Genomic DNA, 10,375 nt, shown 5'->3' on the forward strand with positions numbered 1-10,375 from the left:
TATGGGTCGGAACCGACTCGAAGGCACTTAACAACAACAACAATGCTCCCAGAGCTCCCTTTAGACATGGAACTGAACTCACCCCTGTAGTTCAATTTTCAATGAAACAATAGGAAGTTCTATAAGGTGAAGAGAGGTATTCATTCTTTAAAACAACCAACCATTTGAGATCAAAAGGGCAGTATTTATTTGTACAAAGACAAAGCTCAGAAGGGTTAAGAAAGGAGGAGGGATGGAACCTGGAAACACAGGGAGGAAGTGGGATAAGTGATGTTACTATGCAGGGATTACAATCAATGTCATGAAACAAAATGTATGTGAATTGTAGAATGGAAAACTTATTTGCTCTGTAAACCTTTACAATGAAAAGTTTTTAAAAAGAGCCAATTATGATAATTACATTTTAGATCGCATAAATGAAAAACAAATAGTCACTGGGAGTTTAAGACATATTTCAGAAACAATTTAGGGCAACCATTTACTTTTCTTCTTACATAGGAGAAAAAAATGTGGTTAAAGAAAGCTAAATTCTTAGTGAGGTTCAATTGGAGTGAAAACTGAAGTTGAGACCTAACTCTACTAACTGGGCGACTCACCTTCCACTGAAGGGGCGGTAACTGTGTCATACTGGTAATTTTTTTATAAAACATAGCGTTCAATGAATGGACTCTGTATGTTACCAAGTTCAAGTGTTAAGATAATTTCAGCCAGGAGTGGTGGTGGTGGTGGTGGTTATGTGCCGTGGAGTCGGTTCCGACTCATAGCGACCCTGTACAGGGTTTCCGAGGCTATAAATCTTTACGGGAGCAGAAAGCCTCATCTTTCTCCCGCAGGACAGCTGGTAGTTTCGAACTGCTGACCTTGCGGTTCGCAGCCTGATTGGTAACCACTACGCTACCAGAGCTCCTTCCAACCATGAGAGATCCCAGATAATCAGTGGAAGCCGCTTTTCTTGAAAGGATTAGAAGTATCATACACAACAAACTAAACAAGTTGCAGATAAAATGCGGAATTTTGAGGTTTTTGCATTCCGTTTTTTGTTTTTGTTAAGGGCAGTGGAGAAAACTATTTCAAAGATGTTCTTCTTTGTGAATAATGTATCTTCCTAATGTGAGTATCGCTTCCCTTAGTGAGAAAAGCTGAGCTGCGAGGGGTCAGGTTTTGAGAGCAGCTGAGCTGGAGCTGTTTTGACTTTTTCTGAACGTGTTGCCCCCTGGCTTCCTCTGCCATTGAACAGGATGCTGTACAGAAACTCAAGGTAGGAAAAGAAACACAAGTACCAAACAAAGCACACGTGAGAAAATTTGGCCTGAGAATAAACTCATGATCAAATTGAAAAAAAAATCCTATTTCAGTATTCTCAGGCAATAGACTCTATTGTCTGTGCTTCCTAGCATTCTTATTACAACTAAGCACAAGTGTATTGTAAAGCATGACAGCCCACCTTCGCAACAACATCCGAATATTTTGCTAGTGGATTCTATATATGGATCACAAAGGGATTCCCAAACAAAACCTAAGGCAGCAAAATCCACTTGCTCCATGAGAGTCTAGCATGTTTTACATGTGCCGAACATATGATGAGTTTCCCGTGACAGCTGGCTAGGGTGAAATGATTTCACTGTTGAAGAGATATCTCACTCACAGTTGTCTTGGGAACCTGGGAGAATCAGTGAAGATCTAAATGTTAAGGCTTACTAAGCATTCTTCATTGAGGCAATCAATTATATAATTTAAATCAACATGCCTGACACTAATGAGCAAAATCTCACTCAGAGATCAAATGCCCTAGGAGAAATGACACATGATCGAATGTACAACATCCAGAATTTGCTAAGAGCCGGAAGAAAATACCCTAATGCCAGCTCCTCTTTCTATTGTAAAACTGGTATTCCATCCCAGCGAATTTCTTAGATTTTACACAGTAGCTATAGGGCAATAAGGGTTTCAGACTGGGATGCATCTAAAATAGGTACTGGGCCATTTTGTAATAAGGAGTCATGGTGGAGCCGTAATAAAGTGCTCTTCTATGAAAGACTGGCAGTTTAGGAAAAAAGCCTCAGAAGCCCTATAAACCCTATAAAGATCACAGTCAAGGAAAACCTTTGGGGTAGTTTTGCTCGGTCTTATAGGGTCACTTCGAGTCAGAACCAAGTCCATGGCAACAACAACACGAGACTCTGTATGATTCTGATCAGTATATGGTGCAGATTTCAGCTCCATCTGTTTCATAATGCAAGCGTCCTTAATTTTAGTGACTTCTTTCTTCCACTTGAAATTTTGCTTGGAAATGTTGGTTAGTCAATGTATGTGTATATGCAATTATACAGTGCATTTTTTTTTTCAAAAGAATTTAACCTTATTAAAATATGCATTTTTATATTAAAAAACTTATTAAAATATTTATATAATAAAATAAGACTAAACAAACCAATCAAAATGGAAAATAGTAAGAAATCTGAATGAATCCAAAGGCGACCTACTACACAGGGATTCAGTAAAGATGCGCTCATAGAGTTGCTAAAAGTGGAACAGAAATATTGCTGCTTGAAGTTTTTTAGTGGCCAAAGCCAAAGATAGCAACATGGTCCCTTCAGGAGACTCGCTAGTGGCACTGGAAAGCTGAGTGACATTTCTTGCATTAGTGGCACTAATCCTACAGTAGATGAGATGCTGACAGTAAATATAAAGATGGCTTGTATAAGACTTTATTAATTTCATATTGAAAAAGGAACCTGTAGGATAAGTGCTGGTCTGCGAATCACAAGGTGGGCAGTTGAAACCCACCAACTGCTCTGAGGGAGAAGGATAGGGCTTTCAGCTCTAGTAAAGATCTAAGCCTCGGAAACCCTATACAGGGTCATTATGAATTGGAATGGACTCAGAGTGAGGGGGTTTGGGTTTTATGACTTTCAGTGAGAAGTGAAGTGATACTTATAACCAGAATCAAAGACTCAAGATCCTCTGGCATCAAGAACTGTCAAGAGACTCTATAGAACATGCTTCTTTCAGTTCCACTGAGTAAGAACTGATCAAGAACTGGTTTATTTTAAAATGGAACCCACTTCTTGTATAGGCCTTGGGCTCTAAATTGCTTCGGAGATCACTTTTCCTCTTCCATAGCACTGACCCTCCCTGCTGGATAGCCTACATTGACAACATGCTTTCTCAAGCAGATTTGTTTTAAGGTTAGAAAGGAAGGTTAATGGCAATCAGCAGGGCATAACTGAAAAATTTCACCTCACACTAGTCAAGGGTGTTACAAAATCACCCAGTTATACCGGGCTCCTCCTCCCTGAGTGATTTCAACATTGCATTGCCCAGGGCTTTGTTGCTGGTGTGAACCAGGCAGCCTAACCTGATTCATCCTCTGCTAACCAAGTGCTGCAAATGCAGACGCCATCTCTTTGCTCCTTGGGCAGGAGCAGTTATAAATATTTATTACAGCCACAATTTTGGCTTCAATGTCTGTCACTGTTGTTCATCTGCTGAGAGCCAGAGTGCAAATCACTGCAAATCTGGCCTTCAATATGGCAGACAACTGCTTTCTTATCTTGTTTAATAAATTGTATTTCTTTCATATGAAAATGAACCCAGCTAAAATGTTCTCTGTTTTATGGGGCAATGATTTTGTAGTACTAAGATAGGATATAAACTAAGTAACAAGGGTTGTTTGAAGGCATGCTTAGAAGGTTCTCTGCCATGGGTTTTAAAATGAATGTGTTAATCCATGCTAATCTGGTTCAATCTTTGAAAACAATTACATTTATTTTACAACCCACCTGGCACTCTTACTACTATTATAAATATGCTCTACTGCTTACATATTTTCCCTTTATTGTACCTGCAGGCAGAGTAAAAGCAAATAAAAAGATAATAATGCTGAATTTGATTAAAGTCGTTCAATAGTATATGTGTCAATCTCACATAGATCTAGTTCAATGTCTTGATTTTTAATCAAGTTTAGCAAATTATCCTTTTACAAGAGGAAAAAAAAAATTCTCTGTGTTACATGTACAATTACTTTGAACATCTCCTTGCAAAGGGAACGACTTATTCATTTTAATCAGAAAGTTTTCCAAATTAAAAAAAAAAAGTGTGATATAAATACACTCCCAGGAGGACACTTGATTATATTATCACTCCTGAATATTAGGCTTTAATATAAATTCACTATGGCACCTGGTTGAGCAATGACCTTTGAAGTCTTACTTCTGAAAGATGGTCTTCAGATGCAATTTGCTGTATTTGTTTTGCATCCTTCCTTCCTGTTGGCTTTTGAGTTTTTCTTGTGTGTGTGTATGTGTGATTTCTCCTATTATAAAAGACCTAAAGTAGCAGATGAAATGAACAATAAAGTGTCATTAAAACTAAATTTATAAATGCTCTTAAATTCAGCATGCATTGATTCTGCACCTCCTTTGTGCCAGGTGTTGATCTGGGTAGTTGGGGTTCATTGGAGAATAACAGCAACAAACGATCATTCCCATTACTTTTTAGCAAGAAACACAGATAATGAAATTTTTTTTGTAAAAAGGAACAAGAAAAGATACAGAGTGTTAGAAGGTGCTAGGTGGTCCAGAAAAAGATAAACAGTAAAGTTACATGTAGGTGGATTGGAGGGAGGGCAGGTTGAGTTTTTAAGGAGATATGTTTGCATGTAGAAATTATTATGCTTGACTCTAATTCCTGATAGAAACAAAGATGTTCTCCCCTCAGCTTCCAAATTTGTAAAAATATCAAAAGAAGGCTCTTTCTTTCTTTTCCGAGATATGACAATTCAAAGAAGGAATGGAACCAAGTAAGTAAAAGCAAATAACAAAATTTATTAAATTATTTTTGGTGGCTTGGAAATTAGAAAAAGAAGAAGCTCTATGTGAAGAGGTGTTAAAATGGCCAACAATAAAGTAGGAGAAGAGTTGAAGAAGAAACCTGAGCCAAATACTCATTTCGTTTTAGACTCATTTCCTCAACTCATAAGCAATTCAAAAGAAATACTGGAGATCAAATAATAGAATTTTGTAAGACCAATGAATTATTCATTGCAAACATTTTTTTTTCAGCAACATAAAATCTATACAATTGGATCTCACCAGATGGAATAATAATAATAATAAAAAAATCAGACTGACAACATCTGTGGAAAGAAATCTTAGAGAAACGTAGTATCATCATACAAAACAAGGCCAGGGGCAGACTGTGGAACAGACAGACCACCAATTGCTCATATACCAGTTCAGGCAAAAGTGGAAGAAAATTAAAACAAGGCCATGAAAGCTAGATATGACAATGAGTATATCTCACCTGAATTTACAGACCACCTCAAGAACAGATTTGATGCATTGGACACTAATGATCGAAGAGTTGTGGGATGACATCAAGAACAACATACATGAAGAAAGCAAAAGGTCATTAAAAATTAGCAAAGAAAGAAAAAAACCAAAAGAGATGTCAGAAGACTCTGAAACTTACTCTTGAGCATAGAGATGCTAAACTGAATGGAAAAAATGAGGAAGTAAAAGAGCTGAAAAGAAAAATTTGAAAAGCCAAAGTAAAGTATTATAAAGAAATGTACAAAGACCTGGAGTTAGAAAACCCAAAGGGAAGAACACGTTCAGCATTTCTCTACTAAAAGTACTGAAAAAAAAAAAAAAATCAAGCCTTGAAATATTGAAAGATTCTATGAACAAAATACTGAGTGATGCAGAAAGCATAAAAAGAAGATGGATGAATACACATACAGTCATTGTTCCAAAACTAATTGGCTGATGTTCACCATCTCAAGGGGTAGCATTTGGTCAACAGCTGATCGTACTGGAAAACAAAGTCTAAGCTTCACAGAAGGCCTTCACCAAAAACAAGGCTCAAGGAATTGATGGATTTCAACACAGATTGAAATCTTTAAATAAACTGATGAAGCACTAGAGGCACTCACTCATTTATATCAAGAAAGTTGGAAGACAGCTATCAGGCCAATCAATAGAAAGAAATCCACTTTGTGCCTATTCCAAAGAAAGGTAACCCAACAGAATGCAGACATTATTAAACAATATCAATAGTATTACATGGAAGTAAAAATGTCTGAAGATCCTTTAAAAATGATAGTAGCAGTATAAGGAGCTGCCAGAAATTCAAGCCACATTCAGAAGAGGATATGGAACAAGGGATATCATTGTTGCAGCTGAAAGCAGAGAATACCAGACATATGTTTGCTTGTATTGACTACGCAAAAGCATTCTACTGTGTGTATCATAACAAATTGTGTATAACATTACAAAGAACGGGTGTTCCAGAACACTTAACTGTCTTCATGAGAAACCGTGCGCAGACCCAAAGTAAGTTATTAGAACAGAAGGACATATCGAATGGTTTTAATTCAGGAAACATATTCACCAAGGTTTTATCATTTTGCTATACTTAATCTATATGCTGATCAAATAATCTGAGAAACTGAATTATATGTAGAAGAATGTGGCATCAGGATTGGAGAAATACTCATTAACAACCTGTGGTATACAGGTGATACAACCTTGCTTGCAGGAAGAAGCCAAGAGGACTTACTGATGAAGGTCAAAGACTACAGCCTTCAGTATGGATTGCACTTCAATATAAACAAAAATCCATAATCATGGAAGAAACCAAAAGATGCATTGCATTAGGCAAATCTGCTTCAAAAGAACACTCTAAAGTATTAAAGAGCAAAGATATCACTTTGAGGACTAAGGTGCATCTCACCCAAGCCATGGGATTCTCAATTGCTTCATAAGCATGTGAAAATTGGACAATAAATAAGGAAGACCACCGAAGAATCCATGTATTTTCATTGCGATTGATGGAGAATATTGAATGTACTATGCTATGGGATAAAGCATTGAACCACAAGGTCAGTTTGAACCATAAGGTTAGTGGTTCAAACTCACCAGCAGCTCCTTGAAAACACTATGCAGGGCTGCTATGCGTCAGGATTGACTCAATGGCACTTAATGACAACAACAACAATGGGCTGCGAGAAGAACAATCAAAGTTGTGTTGAAAGAAGTACAGCAAGAATGCTCCTTAGAAGTGAGAAGAGTGAGACTTCCTGTCTGGTACTTTGCACATGTCCCTGGAGAAGGACATCATGCTGAATAAAGTGAAGGGAATGCGAAAAAGAGGAAGACCCCCAGTGAGATGAATTGACACCGTAGCCACAATAATGGTCTCAAGCCTAAAAAACAATTTGGAGGATGGCACATGAGCATGCAGTGTTTCATTCCACTGTGCAGAGGGTCACAATGAATCAGAACCAACGCTATGGCACCTACCACCACCAACAAATACATAAGGAGTCCAGGCTGTTCACTAAAAGGTCAACAGTTCGAATCCACTAGTCACTCCATAGGAGACAAACGAGGCTTTCTGTTCCCATAAATTTGTATAGCTTTGGAACACCTATACCAGGTGGCTATGACTCAATGATGACACCCAACAACAACAGCAATCTGCATAAAAGGAACCCTGGGGCAAAAGGGTCAAGCACTCCACTGCTTACTAAAAGGTTGCCAGACAGTCACTCTGCATTGCAAAGATGTGGAATTCTGCTTTCATTATGATTATAGCCTTGGAAATACTACACTAAAGTTTTAGTCTCTCCTACAAGACCACTATGAGTTGGAATTAACGCCACAGCAGCGGGGTTATAGCTTTATATCTATATATACTAGTTTACAGCACTTCAAATATCAACAATGAAATCTACATCAGAAATCGGGGTAATTAACATTATTTCTGTAAGAAATGGTCACCGGTAAAATAAGTGGTGTTAAGAACATGGTGTGGAGTCCTGGTGTGGCGCTGTGGGTTAATGCGCCAGACCGCAAAGCCGTTTGAACTGCAAGGTCGGCGGTTGAAGCTCACCAGCTGCTCATTGGAAACCCTATACAGGGTCTCTATAGGTCAGAATCGACTCGACGGCCCTTAACAACAAGAACATGGTGTAGCACTGTAGGATCAGCACTGGACTGCAAACCACAAGGTCGGCAGTTCAAACCCACCAGCTGCTCTTCGGAAACTCTATACAGGGTTGCTATGAGTTGGAACTGACTCGATGGCACTTAACAACAACAAGTAGCAAGGAGTTCTAGTGGTGCTGTGGGCCAGACGTTGGGTTGCTAACCTCAACGTTGGTGGCTCATATCAACCAGCTGCTCTTTGGGAGAAAGATTAGGCTGTCTCTTCTTGTAAACACTTGCAGTCTCAGAACCCCTACATTATACAGTGTCACTATGAGTGAGCCTGAACTCAGTGGTAGAGAGGGTGGTGGTTATTTAGTGGGTAAGCAGTTGAAAGTTAAGTCAAGATTGATATTGGGTTAAGTCCCTTTATTAGCAGATATGGAAAGTAGAGGTTCAGAAATGAATGTTTTATTTCCTTGTCTTAAAAATTTATGTCCTGGCACTCCATAACCAAGATTATAAAATCAAGTAAATAAATTTAGCAATAGAATACTGTGGCTGATTAAAAAGAAAAAAATGAGTGTTAACTGGAATTTGGTGGAAGTTCTGAGTGATAGCTCAGATTTTCCCAGAAGAAAATGGTTTTCCTAAAAGTTGCCTGCATTTGTTTTCCTGCTCTTTAAGAAGCAATTGAATACCTAGTAAGTACTTCTTTTGAATTGCTTATGATATAAATCAAGTTTCAATTGATGGATTTGGGGGTAACTACCAGAATCTCTGGAGGTATATTACAGATATTGAATACAATTATGAAATTAATTTATTCTCAAGATGACTCTACAGTAGGTTTGCATAGAGCATGCTTTCATTTTTAAGTCTATTCATCTAAACCATCGTCTGTCTTTTATCAACTGTCCTGTTTAATTTCTGCTGGTCTTTTCTTGATTAAGACCATGTGCTGTCTTAGAAACACTTTGTTTCTGTCAACTCTCTTTCATCCAATAAGTCGACTTCCTTTGAAGGTCACACATTCAAGCATTTATTCAAAAAACCCACCAGCCAACAGCACACGTGTAAAACAGTGTAATTACGGTATGTGTTTCACAACAGTAGTTCCTGCTGTAGATGGGTCCTGTCTTGAAGATACTTCCCTCCTTTAGTCCCAGTAATGCAGAGCAATAAACATGGCTGGGGGCTATCCAGTGATGAATAGTCTATCCCTTTACTCAATTCTTTCTTCTTTTGCTACTTACCATTTTAAGCAAATAAATGCCACAGGAAAGCATAATCCTAGTTAGTATTGCAACAGCAAACAGAGAGACTCTCAAATATTTAGATACTATGGTAATAGTCTCTATGGGCATTGAATACTTACCTTCAGATACAATCAAAAGTTTCAATATTCACTATGTTTTCATCCCAGAATAGAGCTAATCTGGAGGAATGCATTAACATAATCTTCATGACACCATTATTACTCTTGTAAGCAACAATAGGCTGGAATTTGACCAATATTTCCTCAGTAGGACATATCTTCCTTCAAGTCTTTATTAACTAGAGAACTAACAAACAGCTTGAACATAGGTAACCTCCAACTTCATTCAATATGTAACAGGGAGTTTTCCAAATGCCAAACTAAAATTCTGTCTATGTAAATGCAAGAGACGAAGTAGTAGGCTTTGTAAAAACTCTTACATACAAGTCTAATAAGCCATCCTGTAGATGTAAACATGTTTGATCATGACAGAAAAAAAAGCAGCAAAGTAAATTGAAGACCTGCCTAGGAAGCATCTTTGTTCCATTACTGAAACTTCAGGTAATGCTAACGACATCCATACCAGGTTCAGGGCCATTCCCTTTGGAGTGTTCTGTCTCATCACGAATAATAGCTTCAGAGGAAAGTGTAAAGAACTGCTGACCTAGAAGACATTTTTTTGTATTTTAATTATATGACCATTCCTATTGGATTTGTGTTATGGGAGAAATTATCATTGAGCTAATGGTTTTTCAAATATTGATCCTTAGTAACTCGAGTGAGTTTTCCCATAATTAAATATACATCTACTACTCATGAGAATAATTATAGTAACTATTGAAGATTTGTTTATCTTAACAAGATTATGCTTTTAAATGTGATATGTTTCTTCCAGATTCTCAGACACTGACTTCAACTTTTAGACTGCAGACTCACAGGAGGGACAAACTATCAGTTTTCGGCATCTATTCTGTAATGGAACATCATTATTCATTAATGTGCTTGCAAAATGACATTCTCCATGTGTACTGAATTTTCTTGTGTAATTTCTTAATTCTATCTTCATTTGTATCAATCCTTCCAGAATTCACCAATATATTCAAGAGGATTGTATTATACTCAATCACATATATTTAAATTAATATATTTATTTTTATTATTGCTGTATTCATAATTACCTGCTCTG

General features: G+C 37.5%; 1 protein-coding gene and 1 pseudogene across 1 annotated transcript in view; both read right to left on the reverse strand.

The window, feature by feature from the left end:
- Nucleotides 1-626, reverse strand: part of LOC102814627 — an 8,040-nt pseudogene extending 7,414 nt beyond the window's left edge.
- The window catches only part of GPC6 (glypican 6), a 1,623,644-nt gene that overhangs the window by 464,984 nt on the left and 1,148,285 nt on the right, over nucleotides 1-10,375 (reverse strand). The window lies entirely within an intron of this gene.

This window comes from Chrysochloris asiatica, unplaced genomic scaffold (genome assembly GCF_000296735.1).
Source record: "Chrysochloris asiatica unplaced genomic scaffold, ChrAsi1.0 scaffold00005, whole genome shotgun sequence".
In the NCBI taxonomy this organism is placed as follows: domain Eukaryota; kingdom Metazoa; phylum Chordata; class Mammalia; order Afrosoricida; family Chrysochloridae; genus Chrysochloris; species Chrysochloris asiatica.